Raw genomic sequence first — 26,132 nt, 5'->3', positions numbered from 1 at the left:
TATAAGGATATATTGTGACAACCAAAAGTGCAATTTTCTTTGCAAAGAACCTTGCTTATCATTCAAAAATAAAACACATTGATGTTCAGTATCACTTTGTGAGGGATCTGGTTGAAGATAAAAAGTTATTACTGGCAAAGGTGGACACTTTGAAGAATGTTGCAGATGCATTGACAAAGTATATGATCACTAAGAAGTTTTCTTAGTGTAGATAAATAATGAGCATTACAACCTTGGACCAATGACTAATCTCTCTTGTGACCCTCGTTTTGGAAAGAAAACAACAAGTGGGAGAATGTTGAGTGTGTGTTATATTCTTTCCAAGCATCAGGAGCTCTGGGCAACGCCCTGGGAAAAAAATTATTTTATGCAAACCCAAGGATAGGGAACAGACCCAAAGATGGTGGGTGAACCTACCCATGTTTTTATGCATGGTTTTTGCACATCATTTTGGGAATGATGGTTTTTTGTCCATGCAATTTTGTATTTCTGGTAAAGGGAACTATTGTTATATTCTAATCTAGGGTTATTTGATTGAGGTTTATGAATGCTTCGACATATATATATATATATCTATATATATTGAAAGGAATATATTGAAAAATCAATCTAGTATTCCCAGTTTTGGGATCCAAGGGAAAATCTCTATGTATATTTTTTTATGTTCTCACCATTGTATAATTTGCTATTTTAAGAATCTATTTGCAGGTAATTTCTGTGTAGGGTTAAAACCTACACAATATTCAACAACTATCTTCATATTTGCATACAATGTTATAGGAAAACTTGGAAAAAACTCTAAGAAACTAAAAATATATGCTAAAAAATCATAGAATCAGGACCCAAAGAAATTTTTCTTTTTATTAATAAAGATGACAGTTTTGGAGAATGATTTACTAATGTGGTTCTATAAATTCCTCCTCCACCGAAGGGTTCTTTTATGTGCCTATGGCGCAAATGGTTGCTTATCCCTCCTCTCTTTACAAATGTGCAATGTGAGAAAATGGTAGAAATCATGGTGGAGAGCTCAAATGTTGCAAGATCAAAATGATGGCAATGATAGTGATCATGTGTATGTGATGAGGGAAAAACCTCCCTATTTATAATAAAATGCTAGATTAGACTAAATCTAGTCAAATAATAAAATATTTGGTTGAAAAAATCAAGATCTAACCATTATGAATATTTTATTATTTTTGGGAGAGGAAAATATTAGAGAAATGGTCAATAACATTATTTACTTATCTAACTCAAAATTGAGTTAATTAAGAAAAGTGGGTAAAATAATTAATAAATGAAAATTAATTATTAATTATTTATAGGAGATAAGGTCAAAATAAGTTAGATATAATTACTAAATAGTGATTTAATAATTATTTCATAGGAGAAAAATGTAATGAAAAAAGAATAATAAATAAATAAAGATTTATTTCATTATTCTCGGTGATATGGTCAAAATGGGTTTGAAATCATAATAAATAATGATTTAATAATTATTTCAAGGGATGGAAGTGAAATGATTAAGGAATAATAAATAAATAGTGACTTATTTAATTATTCCTATGGATGGGTGAAAATATTTTAAATTATATTCACAAAATGGGTAAATATGAAAATATTATGAAATTAATTAAATGAGATTATGGGTTATTTTGAAGTGGATATATTAATTAAACAAAAAAAATTAGGAAAATTGGTTCTCTAAATTATTTCTTTTGGTCAAAGTGAGTTTTAATGTGTAAAACCCATACTACATGGTGTATTCTGATCGTCCTAGTGGAAAATGGCTAGGTGATCACTTTTTGGATGATAACATTGTCAAACTTTCATTATAATCATCTGCACATTTGGTTTGTGCTTCTCCTTTCATTTCGCCAGTAACAAAGTGTTATCCTCCATAGCGTGGTTGAGCTGTCTTGTACAAGTCGAGCATGGAATCGGACAGTCCCTTTCCAGATGTCTTGGTTGGAAATAGTTATAACATATCTTCGACCCTCTCCCTCATCAAAAATCACATCGCCCTCTTATAGGTGGGCCTTGTCCTCTCCCTGGGGGTCCTTGCGCTCGAGCTAGCACAAAATAATCTCGTGATTGATATTGTTGTTGTTGCCTAGTGCATGTAGTAAGCATTGAAGGTCCCCTTGCACATTAGCTCCAATACATGGAAAGAGTGAATGACATCCTTGAAAAAATTGCAAAAATCACAAAAAGGAGTCTTAATCAAGCTCTAATACTTTTGCATCATTGGGAAGTTTGTTGGTAGGTTCCCCCACTCACAACAATCTCACACCATAGCCCTTTTCCTTGGGAGAATGGGTATGTTTCCCTTGTAGCCACATAATCTCTCACTATCAAGAACTCATTGCAGTGGTGTCCTTCCCTCTTACAAATTGTGTGATGAGCCTCAATATTGCAACAAGAATGTTGCAACTCCCAAGGCTACCAACTTTAATTATCGACTGGGGTGCGTACAAACTTATTAGGTATTAGCATTATACGTGCAGCATGCAATGTGTCATTCCTTCACTGCCATGATGTAATGGAATGAATGTAATGAAATCAAATGCTAAATAGCTAATTTCATAAATGGAAATGCTCAAAATGGAAACCTTAACCTATTGCAGGAAAGAAAATACAAGGAAATAAAACCTATTCTAATTGCATAAATCAAATATCATGAACTAAATATCAATCATTACATTTCAAATAGTTCAGATCCATTAACAGAGTTCATTGGATGTGGCAATCAAGAAAATCATCATTGTATTATCCATTTCATAAATTTTTCCATTAACCCAAATTATTGAGATGTTTTGCAAGGGCAAAAGGCAAGTCCTAAGTGGTATTTAGTCTTCTCTAATCATTGATTTAGAGCCTAGGAGTGATGATTCAACCCTAAGGGAAAAAAACCAACCTTTTTTAGTAACTATAGGTAAGTATATATATGCTGGAAGTGCTACAGGAATCTGCTACAGGAAACAGTTTGCTACATGAAGATATATTTCACCGAATGACCAAGAAAATCAAATCCAAATTGGATGGGAAAAAAAAATATTGACTAGGATGTCTTAGGTCTCCATTCCAAGTGGAATCACTAAAAAATACCCCTATTAACACATGCTAAAAATAGCATAAAATTACTAGTCTAAAATCTAGAAATTTGAGAACTAGTGAGCTAGTTAATCTATCAAATTCTTAACCTAATCAAGCGTGAATGCAACAGGGTAAATTTTTTTATTAACTATAATCTTTTTGTGATCTAATGAAATTATAAAAAAAACGATTGAAGCTCGTTAGCATGTTCTAAAAAATAGCAAAAATTTACTAATATTTGCCACAACGGACTTCCAGAAATTTAGATTTGGGAATAAGCAAACTAATCCAAGTAGCTCAATGACTACTATGACCTTACAAAGTTGTTTAAAGGGTGAAATCATGATTTTGATCCTGCAAAACAACTTACTTCAACCATTTAACCTAATCCTACAACAATAAATCATCAATACTAAATGCAGAAATAGAAAAATACAAGAACAAGAGATGCATGTGAATAAGAAGTGAAAGGAAGAAAAGTAAATGATACAAAAGGGCTATGAGGCTCCTAGGATGGCCAAGCCCAAGTAAATCATATTCCTATGAAGGATACTAAGATTTAGAAGGTGAAAATGGTACCAATCTTCATTATTTCCATCAATACACTTACATCCCACAAGAAATGAAAATGGAGTTGCAAAAATACAAGTGTTCTCCACAAGAAGACTAATAAAAATCAACCCCTAGAGGTAAATTTGACTTGGTACTTATACAAAATGATTAGGAAGCATTCCCCATTAAAGGAGGAAGCTTTCCCCTCTAAAATACCTGAAATAGTGGATTTGGTTCCCAACACTAGGAATCTGCATTAAATGACACGAAACACATTCCTAAATTTTCTCAATCAGTGGAACTCTAAAATATGTGCAATAATTTCATAATCTCTTGTTGATTTATTATCCAATATTGATCCTCCTGTAGTAGGGAGTAAGTACCTAAATTATCTCCTCCTCCAAATCTCCATAATTGCCCAATATTCTCACAATATTCTACAAAAAGAAATAATATTAGGCACAAATATGAAATTATCCATAAACCTTCCTAATGAACATATTAAAGCTAAAAAACATTATTAAGTATAGAAGGAGAGGTTTAATATAGCCTTCATGTGCCTAAGAAAGGTTAGATGGGTCTTAATTTATGTCTAATTTGGAGACCCATCATTGTGCACCATACTTCCTTGTGCTTTTAATTGCTTTTTATAAGGTCTTGCAATTGTAGTTTCAACGTAGTCAATTATGACTTGATTTGGATCTTGGAGGGCCAATGTCAAAGAGAACACCTCAAAAAGAGAAAACATAATATTCAAAAGAAAGAAACTTTTTATTAAAACATAGAAACTATTACAACTACATTGTGCTAACAAATTTGTCCTTTTACAAAGTGAGAACCATTATTTATAGCCTTATGGAGTTACAATACCATGGGTTGATACCATGGGAAAATACCATGGGTAGATACCATGGGCGGATGCAAATTTCCATTTGGATCACTCTTCCCTCTTAGGAAGCAATGGTCCCCATTGCGTCAAGTTTCCTCATGAGAAGCGTTTGTTGAATATGAGCCAATGAAGAGAAGGGTTTTGACCCATAATTGCGGGTTTGTGGATGACGCAAAAATGTGATGTACGAAGATCCAAGGATAGAGATACCTTGTAATTCTTATGGGACAACTGTGATACTAACAATGTGCGGCCTAGAAAATGGGCTTTGATGGTAAGGGTTTTGTGTGATTTACCCATAACTGTGGGTTTGTGGTTGACCCATAATCATGACGAATGAGGGATTGAGGATAGAGATACCTTGTAATTCTTATGGGCAAACTGTGACACTGGTAGTGCTTGGCTTAGAAAATGGACCTCAATATAGTTTGCATGTCATTCTTTGTTAGAAAATTATATATTACGGAGCAATGGAACACATAAAATATTGCAGAAATATAAACACGGAAAATGCATAAAACAAGAGAGACACATATATACATGGTTCACCCAATTTGGGCTACATACACGGAGAAACAACCAGTCCTTCTTTTATTATATTATCCAACAAACTGAAGAGATACAACCTACAACAGATCGCTGTAACACCCTCTTCGCTCTCAATCTCCTCTCTCTTCCTCACTCAGAATACAGATCTACATAGACGCAATACAATTCCTCATATATAGTGAGGGGTTGCCTTCTAGGGCAAAAAAAACTAAACTAAACATAACTTCTACCATCAGATCATCCGCCTAATGAACGGCCCAGATTGACTAGAAATTACTAGACTTTTACAAAGCAATTTTACATCTATTTTTAGCTTCAGGGGCACTTGCCCCCGAACCCCCGCCGGGGGACCGCTGGCTCCCGGAACCCCCAGCGGGGGGGATTTACCGCCCTGAACCCCTGCAGGGGGGAAAAGCCCCCCCCGCGTGGAGGGGTGTACAGTCTTCCTGGGGTATACATCCCGCTGAAACCTTTGAATAGAGAAGATAATCATGCTCCACACCCAACAATCTCCCACTTGGAGACTGATTATAGCAACTTCACTGCTACTTCATTTGCTAGACAATGAATCCAATTTGTACCTAGCTGTTTCTCATCTTCTTCATCATAATTGAAGACCAATTGAAACTGAGCAAATTCTCAATTTCTCCCTGGTTACAACTTTTGTTAACATATCTTTATGATTCAGGCTAGTGTGTATCTTTTCCAGCTTCAACTGTCCATCTTCCAACACTGATCGTATGAAATGGTACTTGAGCTGTATATGCTTAGTCTTGGAATGAAATGTAGAGTTCTTTGCAAGATGTGTGGCACTCTGGCTGTCACTGTATAGCCTGCCCAACTCTTGATTCTTACCCAATTCATCCAGAAACCTTTGTAACCAAATCATTTCTTTACTAGCCTCTGTAGCAACAACATACTCTGCTTCTGTTGTTGAAAGTGCAACAACACTTTGGATTTTTGAAACCCAACTGACAAGTGTTCCACCTACAATAAATACATATCCTGTAGTGCTCCTCCTATTATCTCTGTCACCTGCCATATCTGCATCAACATATCCCTGTAGAGCAATGTTTGAACCACCAAAGCATAATGCTTGATTTGTGGTACCTCTCAAATACCTGAGAATCCACTTCACTGCCATCCAATGTTCTTTTCCTAGATTGTTCATGTACCTGCTTACAACTCCCACTACATGTGAAATATCAGGCCTTGTGCAAACCATTGCATACATTAAGCTTCCAATTGCTGATGCATATGGAACTTTAGACATATGAGCCATTTCTTCCTGAGTATTGGGACACACCTCCTTACTTAATTTGAAATGGTTAGCCAAAGGTATACTAACTGGTTTTGCATTCTGCATATTAAACCTTTTCGACACCTTTTCTACGTACTCACTTTGAGACAATGTTAATTTGTGACTCTTCCTGTCTCTAGTTATTCTCATACCAAGGATTTGTTTTGCAACACCCAAATCCTTCATTGCAAATGAGTTTGTCAATTTTCTTTTGAGCACATTTATTTCCTGCATGTTAAAACCTGTAACAAGCATATCATCTACATACAATAACAATATAATATAGCTGCCATCATTTTGCCTTTTGAGATAAACACAATGATCAAAGTGACATCTAGTATAACCTTGTTCAGACATAAACCTATCAAATTTTAGATACCACTGCCTTGGAGCCTGTTTTAAGCCATACAAGCTCTTCTTCAACCTGCACACTAGTTTCTCCTTCCCTTTTACCTCATATCCTTGTGGCTACTACATATATATCTCTTCCTCCAAATCCCCATGGAGAAAGGTTGTCTTTACATCTAACTGCTCAAGATGCAAATCTTCAGCTACTACTAGACTTAAAATAGTTCTAATTGAAGTCATTTTAACAACATGAGAAAATATTTCATCAAAATCAATACCTTTCTTCTGTGAAAACCCCTTCACTACAAGTCTAACTTTGTACCTCTGTTTTCCTCCATATTCTTCCTTCAACCTATAAACCCATTTATTCTGCAATTTTGTTTTACCTGCAGGCAACCTGACTAAGTCCCAAGTCTAGTTATGTGCTAAGGAGTCCATCTCTTCTTTCATGGCTTGCTCCCACTTCTTCCTGGTTTCTACCTGCACTGCTTCTTCATAACATTCTGATTCACCAGAATCAGTCAACAATACGTAATATTAGAAAGGAGAGTATCATTCAAGGGGTCTACTTATCCTGGTAGATCTTCTAACACCACTTTCAGGTGTTTGAAGTCCTTGTTGCTATTGTGGTTGTTGTTCTGGCTCTTGATCATTATGATTTTTAGGCACCATCACTTTTATTGTGATATCTTCAAGCACTATGTATTCTCTGTTTTCTTTTCCTTGTTTCTTTTCCTACAACTGATTCTTATACAAGACCTTTTCATTGAATATTACATCTCTGCTCCTAATGATTTTGTGATTTTCATAATCTAATAAGCGATAACCAAAATCATTAACACCATATCCAATAAAGGTACATTTATTTGATTTTGCCTCAAGCTTTGTTCTATTTTCTTTGTTAATGTGGACAAAGGCTTCACAACCAAAAGTCTTCAAAAAGGAGTAGTTTACCTTTTTACCTGTCCATGCCTCCTCTGTAATACCACAATCCAAGGAACTTGAAGGCCTTCTATTTAGTAGATAAATAGCAATATCTACAGCATCTGCCCAAAATTGTAAAGGCAATCCTGCATGCAATCTCATGCACCTTGCATGCTCCATGATTGTCCTGTTCATCCTTTCTGACACACCATTTTTTTGTGGTGTTCCTGGAACTATCTTCTCTTTATGAATTCCATTCTCTGAACAGTACCTATCAAACTCTTTGCTGCAATATTCACCTCCATTATCTGATCTGAGACACTTCAACCTTTCCCTGTCTCATTTTCAACCAAAGCTTTCCATTTCTTGAAAGTATCAAATACATCAGATTTATTTCGAATACAATAAATCCAAGTTTTTCTGGTTGCATCAACAATAAAAGTAACATAATAACAAGAGCCACCAAGAGATGATACCTAAGCAGGTCCCCATACATCTGTATGCACAAGCTCTAATTTTTCGCTCTTCTTTTCTATCCCAACTCTAAGGAATCTGACTCTCTTCTGTTTTCCATTAACACAATTCTCACAAAATTTTAAATCAACATGCTTCAAACCTGGCAACAAATTTCTTGAGTGAAGAATCTGCATCCCCTTCTCACTCATGTGCTCGAGCCTATGATGCCACAATGTCGTATCTTCTCCTGTAGAGGTTAAATCATTAACAGAATTAGAAATACCATTGCATAAATACAATGTACCAACCTTTCCTCCTTTCGCTATTACCAGGGATCCTTTAGTGACCTTGCAGGTTTTATCTGTGAAAATACTTACGCAACCTTCACCTCCCAACTACCCTGTTGAAATCAGATTTTTCTTCAGATCTAGAACATGCCTTACCTCCTTCAATAACCATTGATTTCCATTTTGTTGTTTTATGAAAACAGTACCCATTCCAACGACTTTACAGGGTTTATCATCACCTAATCGACCTGTCCAAAATCTCCTTGAACATAATCATGAAAATGTTTCTTATCAGGTGTGGCATGGAATGAGGCCCCTGAATCTACCACCCAGGCATCAATAATATTTTCTAATGAAAAAATCAAAGGATCTTGCAACACATCACCTGTTACATTCGCTTCATGATTAGTTTCTTGCTGCGCATCTCCTTCTTTTCCCTTCCGAGACTTGCAGTCTTTCTTCAAGTGTCCTTTCTCCCCACATTTCCAGCACAATATCCCCGATCTGAACTTGGATCTGACTTTTCTTGACTTACTGCGATATCCTGGGCCCTTTCCTCTTTCCATTTTCTTCCCCTAGTCTCTGCAGTCAAAGCATTACCTGATGTCTCACTGGAGCTTTTCCATCGCATTTCCTCGCTAAGGATTGCACCGACAACATCATCAAACTTTAAAGTACTAGATCCAGAGACAGAGTTACTAATGGCCATAACTAAACCATTCCAACTTTCTGGCAATGAGCACAAAAAACAGCAGAGCCCTAAATTCATCATAAAAATTTACCCCTACAAAACTTAACTGACTTGTAACTATATTAAAATCATTTAAATAATCAACGACAGATCCACCTTCTGACATCTTCATATTAAATAAACGCTTCATAAGAAATACCTTATTTGAGGCCGAGGGTTTTTCATATAGTTTGGCCAATGCCGACATTAAACCCTGTGTTGTCGTTTCCTTTGAAATATTAAATGCTATCGACGCCGCTAGGCACATCCGTATTGTTCCAAGTGCCTTTTTGTCCAGAATATCCCATTCTATGTCTATCATACTCGTCGGCTTCTTTATCTTTCTGCTCAATGGTAGGTACAGATCTCTCTGATATAGATAATCTTCCATCTGCATCTTCCATAGCCAATAGTTTTGGCCATTGAATTTTTCAACCCTAAACCTACCATCTTCCGCCATTACTCCCACTCGAACCAGGAACCCTTCTCTCCTGCGAGTTTATCAACCAAATAAACCTTCAACTCTAATACTAGTTGTTAAAAAATTATATATTACGAAGCAATGGAACACATAAAATATTGCAGAAATATAAACACAGAAAATGCATAAAACAAGAGAGACACAGATATACGTGGTTCACCCAGTTTGGGCTACATCCATGGAGAAACAACCAGTCCTTCTTTTATTATATTATCCAGCAAACTGAAGAGATACAACCTACAGCAGATCCACTGTAACACCCTCTTCGCTCTCAATCTCCTCTCTTCTCCTCACTCAGAATACAGATCTACATAGATGCAATAAAATTCCCTCATATATAGTGAGGGGTTGCCTTCTAGGGCAAAAATCCCTAAACTAAACATAACTTCTATTGTCAAATCATCCGCCTAATGAACGACCCATATTGACTAGAAATTACTAGAATTTTACAAGGAAATTTTACATCTATTTTTAGCTTCGGGGGTGCTGCCCTTGAACCCCCCAGCCGGGGGGGATTTACCCCCCCAAACCCCCGCGAGGGGGACAAGTCCCCCCCGCACCCCCCGCGTGGAGGGTTGTACAGTCTTCCTGGGGTATACATCCGGCTGAAACCTTTGAATACAGAAGATAATCAGGCTCCACACCCAACATTCTTCCTGGTAGATATCTGGTGGTTTATCTTTGAATTGATATCTTTAATTAGTTGTTGATGAAAATAGAGGTAGCACAAGAAAATGATTCAAAATTGAGTGGCATCTTATCTTTGAATAGATATTCTGAATTATTTGTTGATGAAAATAAAGGTAGCACAAGAAAATAGAAGTAACATATGCTTTAGCTTTGAAGGCCATAACAATTATGGGAGATCCTTGATAGTGGTAGTTGGGAAGAAGAATATTAAAGTTTTTTTTTTTTGTTTTTTTGTTTTTGTTTTTGTTTTTGTTTTTTTGTTTTTGTTTTTTTGTTTGTTTTTTTCTTCGTTGTGAGGGTTCCTTTTACATTGTCATGGGAGTACTATAGGTGTAGAACTTGTTATTCTTAATGTTATTCATTTCTCATCAAAAAAACTTGTATATTCAAATATCCAACTACTAATCAAGGACATCTCTTTTTGTGAAGTGCCATACCATAACTTGCTCGATGTGTTCGAGAAGCATGCAGTGCTCTTAAAAATATACCAACGACAAAATCAATTGTTGTTGGAAGGAACTTGGCACATATTTTAGCATCGAGAAAATATGTTATTCGAGAAATGCAAGAGAAGAGGTTCCCGTAGATAATGGTGGAGCAAGTAGAAAGTTGGAAACTAGATGGAGATGGGAAAAAGAGTTGCAGCGGATCAGTTCCACCAAAATTTGACGAGCTTAATAGAAACCATCGTGCTTCAAAATGAGTTAGCCACTGCATTAGAGAAACTACCATGGATTGACATGATAATGTCTAGAGAGAAAATAGAAAATCACACCACTACACCCGACACATTATGGAATGGGAAAAAACTACGGTGGCAACATCCTATCTTCCTAAGACTCTCGGGACAACAACTTCGACCATCCAAAGCTGCTCGAAAATTTCCATAAACCTCTTAGCAGTATAATCACCATCTCCAACCAATGAATTCCACATATTTTTCACCATATTTTCATTGTCCATTGAATCTGCAGAATCCACGTTCATCTCCTTCTTTGTAGTCTTGACAAAAGGTTGCAAATTATTTGCGTGAAGGGATTTATGCACATGATTGGCTCAAATCCTGACAATTTCTTGCACTTCAAAGAGACATCGGAGGCCCTCTAGTTTTCCATGTTCATCCTTTTATTCATTTGGCGTATGAATGCATTAAAGGTTGTGCAGGTGGTCTTGTCAGTGTGAAGTTCCTAATTGGTTTGGATATTCTGGAAGAGGGTAGCCACATTGGGGTAGATAGGCCTTTTGTTAGGATGGTAGGCAAGGGATCGGGCTCCAGCTCTATAGGCCATCAGTATCTCATCCACTGAAAGCTTTGAACCCTCTCATTCTGATTTTAACCCTAACACCTGATAAAAATCCTCCACCACAGCTTCAACAACTTCAATCTTGACAATAAATGAAGAATAACTTATTGAGGGTGAGAGTAAAATTTTTATCAAAATTGGATTAGTGTCTGTATGTATTTTCCATGTTGTCTACCTTGATTCCATCCTTATGAATAAAAAAATCCCACTCAACAAGGTACTACTAGGAACTTGATCAAAGAGAGTTGTTGATGCAAGTAGAATTTGTTGTCATTTCTCCTATTGGAGATGGTGATTACTGATCATGGATAAGAGTAAATTATACCTAGAATTTTTAGGCGTTGTTGGTGAATAACAACATACTGAGTTGATTGAGATGAAAATTGAGATTGTAATTATGGAACGTCTCTGGAATCAATGAGAACAAGGTTTGCATCCACATTGAGACGACACAGGGACCGAAGCATCACTCCCACAACCACATAAAACTCATAGTCATTTCTTACAGGTGGCTTCACCACTTTCATAATATCCCATGCATGAATTATCACTAACATATATAGAATAATGCATTGTGGGAATCATTCCTCCAACCTACTGAAGTCATAATCAATGTTATATATCCACTACACCTGAGGAGTAGATGACATCTGCTTTATCCCACATGTGCACAATGAGAGAGTAACCATCTTCCAGAGTCATAGTAGAGTTAGAAGAGAAAATATGCAACCTGAATACCCACAATAATATTCATCCATGACAGGCACAGAACAAAAATAGTGAAGGGGTGAAACCACGACAATATCATCAAATCCAACTTCGTTTGCATCCCAAATATGAATAAAAATCAGCAGTTGCAATAACAGTAGATAATATATGTGAATATAAATATAAATTTGTAATCGTTGGAAGAGAATATGCAAAAGCTCTTTATTGCCCCAACCATGCAAACCAAATAAAACCACATCAACGGCCTCAACATCAATCCTCGTCTTTTGAAGAAATCACCAAAGGATTACCAAAGACCAATATGAATTGTCACAACCTCTAGTAATAGTACAACCACTGCAAGTGAATGTCAATCACAACCACAACTCGACTAGTAATTTCCTACCAACTCTACTAGGAAGAATGGGTCTCATGGTGGGTTGAAGCGGCTAAATTCTCTCATCAAAATTCACACCTTCCATTCTCTCTTTCTTGGGTTAGGAATCCTCCAAAAATAGTTAGTATTTAATCATATCTCTCTATTGGATTCCTTTTCCTATAAATATCTCAAATGCAGCCTTGGACAATGCTCTATACAATAGTTTGTAACTCTACCTAATGAAAACTTGATTAAACTGAGAGGGGGGTGAGGTGAATCTGCTTAATACATACATGGACATTAATTTATTTTCTTTAAACCTCATTAGTTGAAACATTAAATGAGCATATTAACAAATAATGACCAACAGATTGAATATGTGAACAACAAGTAATAAACAAAGAAAAACATCGCATCAACACATATTGACACTAGATATAATTGGAAACCCATAAAGGGGTAAAACCACAAATTTGTTATTGTTGTGGTGCAAAGGCAAGCCCCTACTCCCTTATTGCATCTGATTTTTTGTAGGCTCCAACCTACAGGAGGTTGCTACCTCAATTTTTTTCAAGTTGCAACATGCAAGGAAGCTCCAACTCCCATACATTTTCTATAGACTACAATCCACAGGATGATCCTACCTCAATAGGCTCCAACCTGATATTTATCAAGCCACTACTTGAAAATAGACTACAATCCGCTTATGCAAATAAGAAACCATAATGTGTCTGTTTACTTGGTCATAAATTCGTCATATCTCCATCTTCATTTTTGCCTCTTCTTCCCTTCAATTCTGCTTCACATAAGCTTCATGTGTGTCAAGTAACTAATTCATAACACCTCAATCATCTCTCACACATTCTGCAACTCTCTCTCTTCCTCTTGCCTTCCAAAATCACATCTTTTATAAACATAGTTTGTTGGCTATTTGTATCCCACATAATAATATGAAGTTAATAGGCTTGACTCTTTGCCTTTTACTCATTCCTTTCCAAACTCTTCATATTTTGAATATTAGAACACAAAATTAAACGCTCCATCCAATATTATTTTTCATCCACATGTAATGATTAATTCATCAATATAATGCCAACATCATGTAAAATTATAGGAATAACATATGACTATATCATTGAGCATTCATTTCTCATGATCAATAACAACGTTTTCCATTAATGCATCATAATAATCTTTGCAACATCTTTGCCTTTTCCTTGGACTTGCATCACAACATCTTCATGCCATTTTCTCAGCATCCTTGAATTTTCCTTCATGGAGTCTTTCCTTGCCTTTGTTGTCATGGAGTTTTGTCTTGCCTTTGTTGTCATGGATTCTTTCCTTTCATTTGTCGTCATGGAGTTTGGCCTTGCCTTTGCTACAATGGAGTCTTTCCTTGAATCATAACAATTTTCTCCAGCAAACCAGTCTTCAAATCATCCTTATACACAACACATGCAAGCATCAATGTTCTCCAATCCATCAAGGTATTTGATGCTCCTTTGTTATCCTATCATCAAGAATAACTTTCTACTTTGCAACTACAATAGCATATGCTTCCTGCTTCTTTTCCTTATTGCTGCTCCACTACCATCTCATCTTTTGTTGCTTCTTTGCCTTGATCATAACCATACATGCTTTTTGTTGCTTCTTTCTTGCTCCTTGCCTTGCTGCTACTTTGTTGCTCCTTTTCCATGTTGTTCTTCTTTGTGACTACTCCATTGCCATCAATGACAACAATGCCATCAATATCATCCTTTAGCATTAATGGAAAAGCATTGATCCGCCCTCTTTTGTCCTCAAAAATATTTCTCCTTGCTGCTCCTAACCTCTACTTAACTCCCCCTTTGACATCAATGGAAAGGAGGTTAAAAAAAATATGTTGCTCATATAGGTGCCAAATTATTTGAACAAGTATTTTGCAAATAAGATCTCTATACAGCTGTAGTAAACAAGTCATATAAAAGAACATATGATGGTCCTTCTACTATATTTTCCAATGATAACTAGATTTAAATATAATCAATAGCAATAAAACATTTGTGCCCCTAGGATTTGTTTGAAATTGTTGTAGTGAGACAACTACACGTGGAACATGTTAACATTAAAATGAAAATGGATCAGGATGAGGCTAAAATTCCTCAGTCGTTGCCAATGTAGGTTTTATCTTCATAATACCTCCTCTTTCTTTCAATTTTATTCTCATTCTATTTCTTGAAAGTTTCATGATTCACAACTATCCTTTTCATGATTGATGTAGTTGTTATATCTCTCAGGCTCTCTATAATCTTAAAAATCCCCATGCTCTTAGGAGCTGAATAAGGATCAACATCTTCATTTAATAAGTCATTGTTCTTAGCAAAAATTTTATGCACAACCAAAGAAATATTGAATGTTTTAATCATATCTTTAGTGACCTCCCACGGGGCACCAATTATAACGTCATCCACATATCGGCATGCTATCACACGAACATTACGCTCATGGAGATTCATGATTATATGATGGGGCCCTCTATGTGCACTGGTTGTCTATATGAAGTCCAACAAGTAAAAAATCTCCAAGTTTCATTGCATATTTAAGTATCTCTACATGTCCAGCATGAAAAAGATCAAAAGCATCATCAATATAGACTATGTGTACATCTAGTCCAGGACCTTTTCCATTTGAGAACTGCAAAATATTGCAAGATATAGGTAGAAAATGGGAAACTCGAGCTCCACATGAAGAACTTTCAACATCATCATTGTGACTATTACCATGACTAAATTTCCACTGCAAATTAGAGTGATTATGATTGTCACTGTTTGGTTTGTCCCTTACACAGAGCAGCATTCGACCAACTATATTAGTACTAGAAACACCCTTAGTACATTTTATCTGTATATACTGTCCAACCTTCTTGGAAAGGGAATATGCATCACTACCTTCAGGGAGTAGACATGGATCATATCCGTGTATAATATAATCAATATTATACTCATCAAACAACTTCTTCATGAAATTCTCATTTATTGTATATGGTGCATCAGTTATAACCTCATCAACCCACTTCAAACCACTCAATATGATCACCATCCTTTCTTTGAGACACAAAGCCAAGGGTCCTTTATTGGCTATAATTTCATCATTGTTGACCACATTGATGACCAGCTTGTTACTGAGCACTTGTGCCTGCCTGTAATCATTTGTGTGCCCGTAGTACATCAGGTCGAAGCATCGAGGAGGCCAGTCTTTAAAGACTACATCTCACAGTTAGAAAGTTCTTCAACAATTTCAAAGATATGAATGGATTCCATGTTTCCTCCTTTTTATGCAATGCATTCCTCTAATTCATATAGATTACTTGATGTTTCAACGATGAAAGGATTTGTAGAAATTCATTAAAAACTCCTACTATTATCATATCCAATCATCCATTTTCTATGGAATTCAACATTGATGTTGGTAATCATGTGAATAATTCTTGAGTGAAACGTATAAACAAAGATTCATGAATAGGTGCAGTCAAACAGTTAAAGAATTTATCCCTTATAACTTCTTCTCCATCTCGAGACTGGTCCCTTTTGTAAATAATTACATTGCAGCTATATGCCATTAAATCATTGTCTTGATAGCTAGTTCGGTAAGATAGCCAAACATTTGCTTATCGACAATGAGAAAATATGAAAAAGGTTGCCCAAGAATACTCGACCTCATGGCCTCTTTAGGAATTAAGAGATAGGTCATGGCCAACAAGACTCTCACCATGGGGTCGAGGTTGACACGGATTGAGAGCAGGTTGTCACACCAAATGAATGTGATGTATAGATAGCAATAATATGAGTATTTTAATGCATATGTTATGACAACCTATCAATCTAGCGTTATAATATTTTGAAACCAATTCTTTGTGTTATGATTCTATTAAGAATACTTGGTCGTTTTGTCACTACACCCCTGTAGCTTCTGCAATTCTTGTCATCTCTTTCAACCCTATCACGTATCCACCACCAATGAATATACAAAACGTAGCACCAATAAATATATGATTGTCTAATAATTCCAACATATTATACCATAATCATATTGTGACATAGTGAAATATATATCATGCCACCAAAATAATATATGTCGTAGTACTTCATTGTCATTGCACAAGAGAATTGCTACAACAACATTTCGTTAGGATATGTTATGTTATCATGTCTCAATGCTAACCATTTTAGAGAATCCATGAAGATGTAAGAGTATTATTCAACCCCTTTCCAGATTGGTTGGAGTTGTCATATCAACTGTGCCATTTCGAACTCGGTGGCCACTCGAAAGTTTACCAACATCGTTTACATTTGTTCAACCATGGGTGATAGATATATTATATGCAATAAAATTATTGGAGATCAGACCACATAAAATATATAAGACACAATAAAAATGATGTGCCAAGAATTATAATATATATTACCTACCATAATATATAATGCATGATGTTACAATATTTTTTAACATTGACCAATAAATTGAATGCCAATGTTGCCACAATATACATCAGGATTATGCCACATATTATTGCTAATTTGCAATTGAGATTTTCCTTTACAATGGATCCCAAATACAAAATCTCAGTTGAAAAACTAGGAGTCACAGGATTGGATTCAGAATTATGGCACTAGTGGATCTGGAGAGGCGACAAAATGTTAATTTTTATTTATATTATGGCATCATTTTACCATAACACATAACTATTATGTGCAACATATCAATTTTCCCACAATTCTGACTTGGTAGGTCTGGTGTTGGCAGAATTTATGGCTCTGAAGCATAATGTTATGCTTTATCCTTAACATATGTTGTTATTATAACATTGGTTACCTAACTTCCCTTAGGTCTGGTTTGTAACATTTGAAATCCAATTATCTAGCATATCACTGGTATTTGCAGTTCCTCTAATTTATAACATCTACATTCCATATTCCTAACTATCTTATGTCATTCCAACTTCCCCAGGAAAATATGGCAAATATAATGGACTCGTGGCCTCTATATATATATATATAAATATATATATATATATATATAAATATATATATATATATATATATAAATATATATATATATATATATATATATATATATATATATATATATATATATATATATATATATATTTTTTTTTTTTTTTTTTTTCTGGCTTCTTGTTTTGATTCCTTTGCTACCACAACAAGCTTTCTCTTCTCTCTATATCTCAATAGTTTTCAAATCCTCTATCTTAACTACACAGATGTAACACTCCATGCTTTTTATCTTTTACCTCTTGTTATGATTACATAATGGTCTCCTAGTCCTCCTTTTAATCATAATTATGTTTGTCTTAAATCATTTGTGTTGTTATTGAAGTGATGCAAGGAAATATCATAGAGAGTTAGAAGACCATCCAACGATGAAGGACTCATCATACGATCCCATTTCATCCTCGACTGCCTTAATTTTTATCATGTTTCTTTTTATAAGAGGGACTTGGACCTCCTAGCGATGAGTAAGGAATTGATTAGACTAGGGATCTCCCAAGCAACTGGATAGGAATGCTTATTGCTAATAACTATTCATTTTTCAACTATTAGAGTTCAGTGCTTAGGCATTGCTCTAGAGTGCACACCTTCAGTAGTTGCATAGTCAATACAAATTTGCAAGTTATTATATGCCATTGAAGCAATTATTGTCCTCTGCTCCATTATATTGTATTTATTTGGAATTGGGGCATAAAACCTTAAAAACATATATATCATAATATGTTCTTCACCTCCTTATGCAGTCTAAAGATTTCCTTGCATAATAAACAAGTGCATTGTTGAAAGATTCTACATTGTCAAGGTAAGAACCTTCCTCTAGCCTTGACCTCACCATCGCCAAATCCACATGCCTCTGAATCATGTTTTAACTATCCTTTGACTTGTTTGTGTGCAGATTTGTTGAAGTTGTGGGAAAATTCATTCTTTGCTATGTTCAAGGAAAAGTTGCAAGGATATACTAGGATGCACGGACAAAATTTATTTCTTTCTTTCATATACATTTGCTTTATTTCAAGAATTGGCTTCCTAAAGACAGAACTAAATTAATAGTTCTATATATGATGAAATTGTACAATCGTTGTGGCTCTTTTCCTATGTAATATATTTACTGGAATGATAATTCAAGAATATATATAGGTTGATTTACATAATGGCCTGATTATTTTGACTTTTGTCCCTTTTCTTCTTCTTACAAGTAACACTTTAAGTTTTCTTCCTTTTGGTAGCCTTCTTAGTCAAGTGAGATATAGGATATTTGATGCACTCTAAATGTTTCTTAACATGGTCCTTCAAACACCTCTCCTTTTGAAAATTGCAACTAATCATAGTCATCATTTTCATTAAAGTTTTATTGCAAAGACACTCCAACATATATATATATATATATATATATATATATATATATATATATATATATATATATATGTCAAGAAACTAATTGGGGTTTCTCTCCCCCTGAGATGCTTCTGCTCTTGTAACATCGAATGAATTCTTCTTTTGCTTTCTTGAGGAACTTACCCCTGAGGCTATGATGACTTCATTTTTCTATTTAAGTCACATGATGCTCCTTTTTATTTCTCTTCCATACCTTATTTGGCTGCCTTCTGTTGTTGTCTGCATTTCCTTTTGGCTCATTGTCTGGTCTGCTTCAAGTTGCTTTTGTTTTCTCTATAGAACTCTTTAGGGTATATAGTAACTTGCAGTATTTAGCTATGTAGCCAGGATTGTTACACTTATAGCACCTTATGTCACCAAGAAATGAAAGAAAATTCTTGTATTTTCTATTTTTCCTTTCAAAGTGTTTACAATCAGCATCCTTATGTCCAAATGAATAGCACAAGAAACAATAGCCATAGAAGAAATTTGTGTACCTGATTACTGATGGTCTTCTATGAGTAGAGGCCTCCTTCGATTTCTTACTTGAGGTAGCTTCTTTTTCTACTAGATCTTTTGCTAATAATATTTGGTTTGATTTATCCTATAGTGTCCTATTGCATGGCCAAGTTTATGGCAATGGGGTCACATGACATTATTTCTCCTTTGAATTCTTGTAGGCTTCTTACCTTCATATTTAGGAGAAGATTTCATTTTCTTTGACTCATTCTTTTCATTTTGATTTTGTTGCTTGCCTTATTCTACATGGATTTTCAAGGTTGTTGTGTCCTGTTTAAGGGCTGATTTTTGTGAGTTCTTCATGGATACATTCTCTTCTTCTAGTTGTTTACACAATCTATTATTTTCTTCTAACTCACTTCTAGCTAAATCAGTCTCAACCTCTAACCTTTCACAGTGTTCTTCTTTCTCTTTCAGTCATCTTCTCATTACTTCTATTATTATTTCTTCTTTAAGTTGTTTCCTTAGACTAATGATTTCCTCCTTGTATTCATGCTCTCTTTCATCACATATTTGCACCAATTTCTTCAAATCTTTGTTTTCATTCTTAAATATTTCATTCAAGGCTATGTCAAGATTTTCTTGTTCTTGAGTTGTCTTTTCTTCATGGCAATAAGGTCCATTCACACTAGAAAATACCTTATTTGATTGAACCCTTTATTGTTGACATGGATTTTTCTTCTTCCTCTTTCTTTTCTCTTTTTTGTACTACTACTACTAGTCTCTCCTTCATGAATAAGCTACAATCTATCCCATATTTCTTTTGTAGAAGTTAAATCTATTACTGTATCAAGATCCTTATTATGAAGATTGTTAAACATAACACATTTTTCCTTAGCATTCCATTGTTGTTCTTGCGTAGAGGGGGAGTCTTTACAGTAGTCATCACATACTAGTTTCCATACACTAGGTCCATAAGCTATCAGTTCAGATTTTACCTTATCTCTCCATTCATGAAAGTTTGTTGCACTCAACACGGGTACACTTTGATAATCCATGAATCAAGAAAAGCTACCTTCAAGTTGTTAGGCTTACATAGAAGGAACCCGCTTTGATACTAATTAATGAAAACTTGACTAAACTGAGAGGGGGGGTGAATGAGTTTAGTACATTCATGGTAATTAATTTATTTTCTTTAAACCTCATTAGTTGAAACATTAAATGAGTGCTTAACAAATAATGACCAGCAAAGTGAATATGTGAACAAGTAATAAGAAAATAAAAACATCACATCAGCACATAATAACAACACATATTAACACCATATATAAGTGGAAACACATAAAGGGAGAAATCAACTATTTTTTTATTGTTGTGATGCAAAGGCAAACTCCTACTCCCTTATTACATCTAGTTTTATGTAGGCTCTAACCTAAAGGAGGTTGCTACCTCAATTTTCTGCAAGTTGCAACATGCAAGGAAGCTCCAACTCCCATACATTTTTTATAGGCTACAATCCATAGGAGGATCCTACCTAAATAGTATCCAACCTCACATTTATCAAGCCACTACTTGAAAGGAGACTACAAACACCTTATACAAACAAGAAACAACAATGTGTTGGTTTACCTAGTCATAAATTTTGCATATCTCCATATTCATTTTAGCCTCTTCTTCCCTTCAATTCTACTTCACATAAGCTTCATATGTGCCAGGTAACGAATGCATAACACCTAAATCATATCTCACACATTCTCCAACTATCTCTCTTCATCTTGCCTTCCAAAATCACATATTTTATAGGTATAGTTTGTTAGTTGTTTGTATCCCACATAAGAATATGAAGTGAATAGTCTTGACTCTTTTCCTTCAACTCATTTGCTTCCAAACTCTTAAAATTTTGAATATTATAACACAAAATTAAATAGTCCATCCAATATTATTTTTCATCCACAGGTAATGATTAATCCATCAATATAATGTCAACATCATGTAACATTATAGGAATAACATATGACTATATAATTGAGCATTCATTTCTCATGATCAATAACAACATTTTCCATTAATGCATCACAATAATCGTTGAAACATATTTTCCTTTACCTTGGACTTTGTTGGCTTAGGGGGTCCTGACCTAGGTTCAGAGTTAGTTGCGCCAAACAAATCCCTACACTACTGGCCCTTTCGGCATAAATCCGTGTAGTGCAGACTGAAGTCTCACCTAAAGCAGTATGGGGGGATGCTAGAACCAAGTCTCTGCATCCAGATATCAGTGTGATGTCTTTTTATGACCTAGATCTGCCTTCGTGCAAATTTCTAAGCCTTTAAGGCTTAGCGCTGTAACTCCCCTCAATCGGCCTCTAGACCTCCGCGAAGGTCTACGACTAGCTTTTGTGGACCCTGAATAGGAAAATTAGCTACTTATGCGCACCATAGATTACTCTTAGATCAGTATTCACTCAGATCTACCTAAGTGTTTGATAACTTTAACTGAAATTATTATGATCTTCGCGTAAGCACTTAACAATAATTGTGTTCAAATAATAAGACGGATCAAGTAAATTCACGCATCAATACATCATTATTTTATAAAGACATCATTTTATCACAGTATATATCTCAATCATACATAACATAAGTAAAGAGATAAAACACAGGAATTTATGCAATCAGTCTTCTTTATTGATCTTCAATATAGGTTTACAGACTCAATACTTCCCTGTGCACTCAGCTGCAGGGGTCCACGCACTCAGTTGCGGACACTACTCTAGGCCTCTGCGCACTCAGCTGCAGAGCCTTTTTCCCCTCTAAGACTCTCTAAGACACACCTATTTATACAATCCCATGGTTCACGGACCATGGGTAGATCTAAAAAACCGACTCAAATTTACATAGATCTGCCTTAGACTCTCTAAGACACACCTATTTATACAATCCCATGGTTCACGAACCATGGGTAGATCTCAAAAACCGACTCAAATTTACATGAATGAGGGTAAAAACCCTTTTTGACTCCTAACTAACTACATGCTCCGCATCCACAATTTGCGGAGACTTTACATCTTTTTACATCAAAATTTAGGCTTTTTCCCCAAAATTGACCCAGGGGACCCCATCCCAACAAGCCCCCAACAAAAAAGTCACGACTCACCCTCGAGTCACTCAGCTGGTGTGGTGATCTTTCCGTGAATATCCCCCAACTCCATTTGTATAACTGCTACTTTAGTCATGCTTTGCGTGGCTGCTTGCTTTACTTGTTCAACCAACTTCTCTGTAGCTGGTCCTTTGCCGGCTCGCTTGATCTTCTGTTGTGTGAGCTGCAAGTTCATCAGATTTTCCTGGATGTTGGATAATACTTGGTAGGCTTCATCCAACCAAGGACCCAACTGTGCCTTAAGCACTACCTGTTTTTTTTGTGTTGCTTCCACTTGTTCAAGGAGCTGATTTTCCTCCTTCAACTTGGTGAGGCATTGTGTTGTAGTAATGGAGCATGCCATCGTCCTAACCTTGTCGTACTACTGTTGGAGCTCGCGAATTTCTGTGTTCAATATCTACACTGTGGGATCATCCTGCAGGGCCATCACCACTTCCATGGCCTGTTCGAATAAATTTGTGCAATTAACGACCGCGACATCCATAGTAGCTATCCCTTCCTTAAAGGCAGCTCCGCGCTGTTCCTAGACTTCGGGCAGAGTCGTAGGCTATGACTTAAGCTCTAGTTCCGTGATTTTCATGTTGAGTTCAAATTGAACTCTTTCCACCTCTGCCTTCGCCTCACGGACGCCCATAACTGGCTTCCAGATCTTGGCCTCGAGCGGTTCCTCCTCAAGTATGTGCAATTCCAGCACTGTCCTGCATGCCTCTGCAACCACAGTCGCCAGCTGGGTGCTCTACACCTGGATTGTTTCCCTTGCCTTCATGGCTTCCATCTTCTCAACAAACATTTTCTCATTATTCATCCGATACTCACTTATTAAGCTTAGAGCGCGCTGCACCCGCACTCTCAATTCCGATGTTATGCATGTCTCCAACGCATGAAGATACTTGTTAGGGAGTGCTGCAATATTGAGGCTAATGTTATTTAAGGTGATAATGATGATCTTATCATCAGCCGACTCTACGCTTAGGGACCCTTCCGGCAACGCGACTATCCTAAGATCCACTGTCTTGACCAACTCTACAGCCTCACTTGTCCCTAGTGCCAGGCTCATCTGTGCGATGCTAACTTGTCCTACGCCCACCTGAATTCTGCTGGTCTAGATATGCAATTCGCACATATCCTTCTGAATATTTCCTAAGGATTGCAGGTGTTGTTGCTCAAACTACTACAATAGTTCAACTGTAGTGTCATGCACTTTGTCCCCAATCTCATCAAGATCGCCCTCCGTCAGTGTAATGGGATCCAGTGGTGGCTTAGTCGCCTTTGTCTTCTTCCAGGACCCCTCCTTCTCTTGTTCTTTGTACCTCTTTACCCAGAATGGAGTGCTCTGTCCCTCAGTGCCTCCACTTCCCTACACAGACTGCTATTCCTCTTCGGTTATGGGTGAAGGGGATTTACTGCTTCACTTGGAGTCACACTACTCCTATTCAGCCTGTTGTTTTACAACACGCTCCTTTTCCAGTCATGCCTTCTCCTCGACCTCCTTCCTTCGCTACGCGGCCAACTTCTTTGTCACCTGAATCACTGCATCCTTCCTCTTTTTCTTTGTTGAACTCTCTGCGCCTTTGCTTGTACCTACGTCCAAGTCGAATGGAGAGTGCCAGTTTGCTGGCCAACGCTTAATTACTTCTTGAATCACATCATCTGTGGCAAGATATGGTAGATCAAACCACTTATGCTCCAGATCCTTCTGCCCATGGATATAAACACAGTGGAAGTCTGCCTTGAATTCCGCATACTCTAACAATTGTTCATGAACGGTTGGGGACAACTGTGGGCACTGGTTGATAGCCATGTGGATGCTTGCTTCCATGAAAACCCATAAAATATCCGTTTTTGTGACCTGCGTGGGGTTGTTTGTGGCCCAAAGGGAGGTAAACTGTGCAACCTCCGGCAAGCCTGTCTCCAATGGAAGAAATTGACTGTCCTCCGGCAGCTCCCAAGCAACCAACACAATGGAGAGAAGAAGCCATGGGTAGTGGAATGTCTTTCTCTCATCTTGAGCCTCGCGAAAATTCGCAAGGAACTCGCTACATAAATAGTGTGACCAGTTAAAATGCATGCCCTCCATGCATTGTGCAGCTAATGAGATCATGGGTGCCAAAACCTCGTATGCATGACACTTCCTCATGACCTTTCTGGCTAGTATCTGGGTGGCAATTTTCACCGCGACATTATTGATGGATGTTATGGAGTACCCGCGCGGTTTCTTGAGAAGCTCAAATTTCTTCTTCATCTTCTCTACCAAGTCTCACTCGCTTGTCTTTCTGCCAAACTCCTTGGCCAGATTCAAGCCTTCATGTGGCAGGAGCATGATCCTGTGGATGAGCATGTCCATGATGGGGATAGGCGCACCAAGCCATAAGCACCCATCGTGCACTAGAGTCAGTAGCTACCGTATACAAGTGGTATTTATGTTAAAGTGGTGGTAATGGGGCACCCATAGTAGGTTCAATAACCCAGACTGCTCTACTCTATGCATCCACTGAACTGTCTCCAAAATAGTGACACCAGAGTCTTTGTAATATAATCGCTTCATGTAATTATCTGTCGTGAGGTGGGGGAACCTCTCATGGTCAGCCAAATCCCAATCCTCCATCTTTAAAAGGGGAACCCGTGCCAGGCGCGGACCTTTAAAGGTAATATTTTCGGGCAATAGGGGCATGTGGATGATGAATTTTTCTAAGCCCGGGTCCGTAGTGACCTTCGCCTTCCCTTTACGTGGAGGGATATACTCTGGCAACTTGGAGATGGGCTCCGTGCCCTCAACATCTATATCTTCAGCACCCTCTTCAGCCTCCAAATCTACAACCTTCTCAGGCTGCTTGTCCTTCTTTCGTGCCTCCATAGAAAAATTCTTTCTAGGCGACTAACACACTGGCACCGGCCTTTTCTGCTTATCTTTCTTAGGCTTGTGGATCTCATGTATTGGTTTAGGCTTTGACCTAGGCAACCTCGGCACCGTAGGCACAGGAGCTAGAGCCTCCATGCTCACAACTTCTGGAGCCGCTCCTTCAGAGGCAACAGTTCCTCCGGTGCTTGCAGTCTCACCTGGTCCTGACATAGTGTTGTAAATGAATTGTCGGGTTTCCTCGGGTAGATTATCAAACACGGAGCTTGCGACCAAATCTTCGAAAAACTTACGATTCATAAGTGACGGACAACACAGCTCAAAAACTCTAAGGGTGCAAAGTGTTCTCTACTGGATTGGCACACATAATTTATAGGGGAATTTGAATTCAAATCTGACTGTTCCCCCAAAAATTTGTCCATTAACGCTGATTTGGCAACAGATCTCCAAATATTTCAGCCTTAAATGCCGCCCACCCGCTCCTCTTAACCGTCTCCTGGCTATCAAATCATGAACAGTGACTCTAATGGTCATTTTCTTGTTGTGT

The 26,132-nt window shown here is 36.9% G+C and overlaps 1 pseudogene; it reads right to left on the bottom strand.

The window, feature by feature from the left end:
* Positions 1–14,831: 14,831 nt before the first annotated feature.
* Positions 14,832–25,582, bottom strand: LOC149192753 (ethanolamine-phosphate cytidylyltransferase pseudogene; annotated as a pseudogene).
* Positions 25,583–26,132: the final 550 nt, after the last annotated feature.

The sequence above is a fragment of the Pinus tabuliformis genome, chromosome 2_2, assembly GCF_031772625.1.
Source record: "Pinus tabuliformis cultivar Carrire ecotype Pingquan chromosome 2_2, CPIR1, whole genome shotgun sequence".
In the NCBI taxonomy this organism is placed as follows: domain Eukaryota; kingdom Viridiplantae; phylum Streptophyta; class Pinopsida; order Pinales; family Pinaceae; genus Pinus; species Pinus tabuliformis.
Note: the sequence above shows the minus strand (reverse complement) of the source record. Positions and strands in the feature narration are given on the sequence as shown.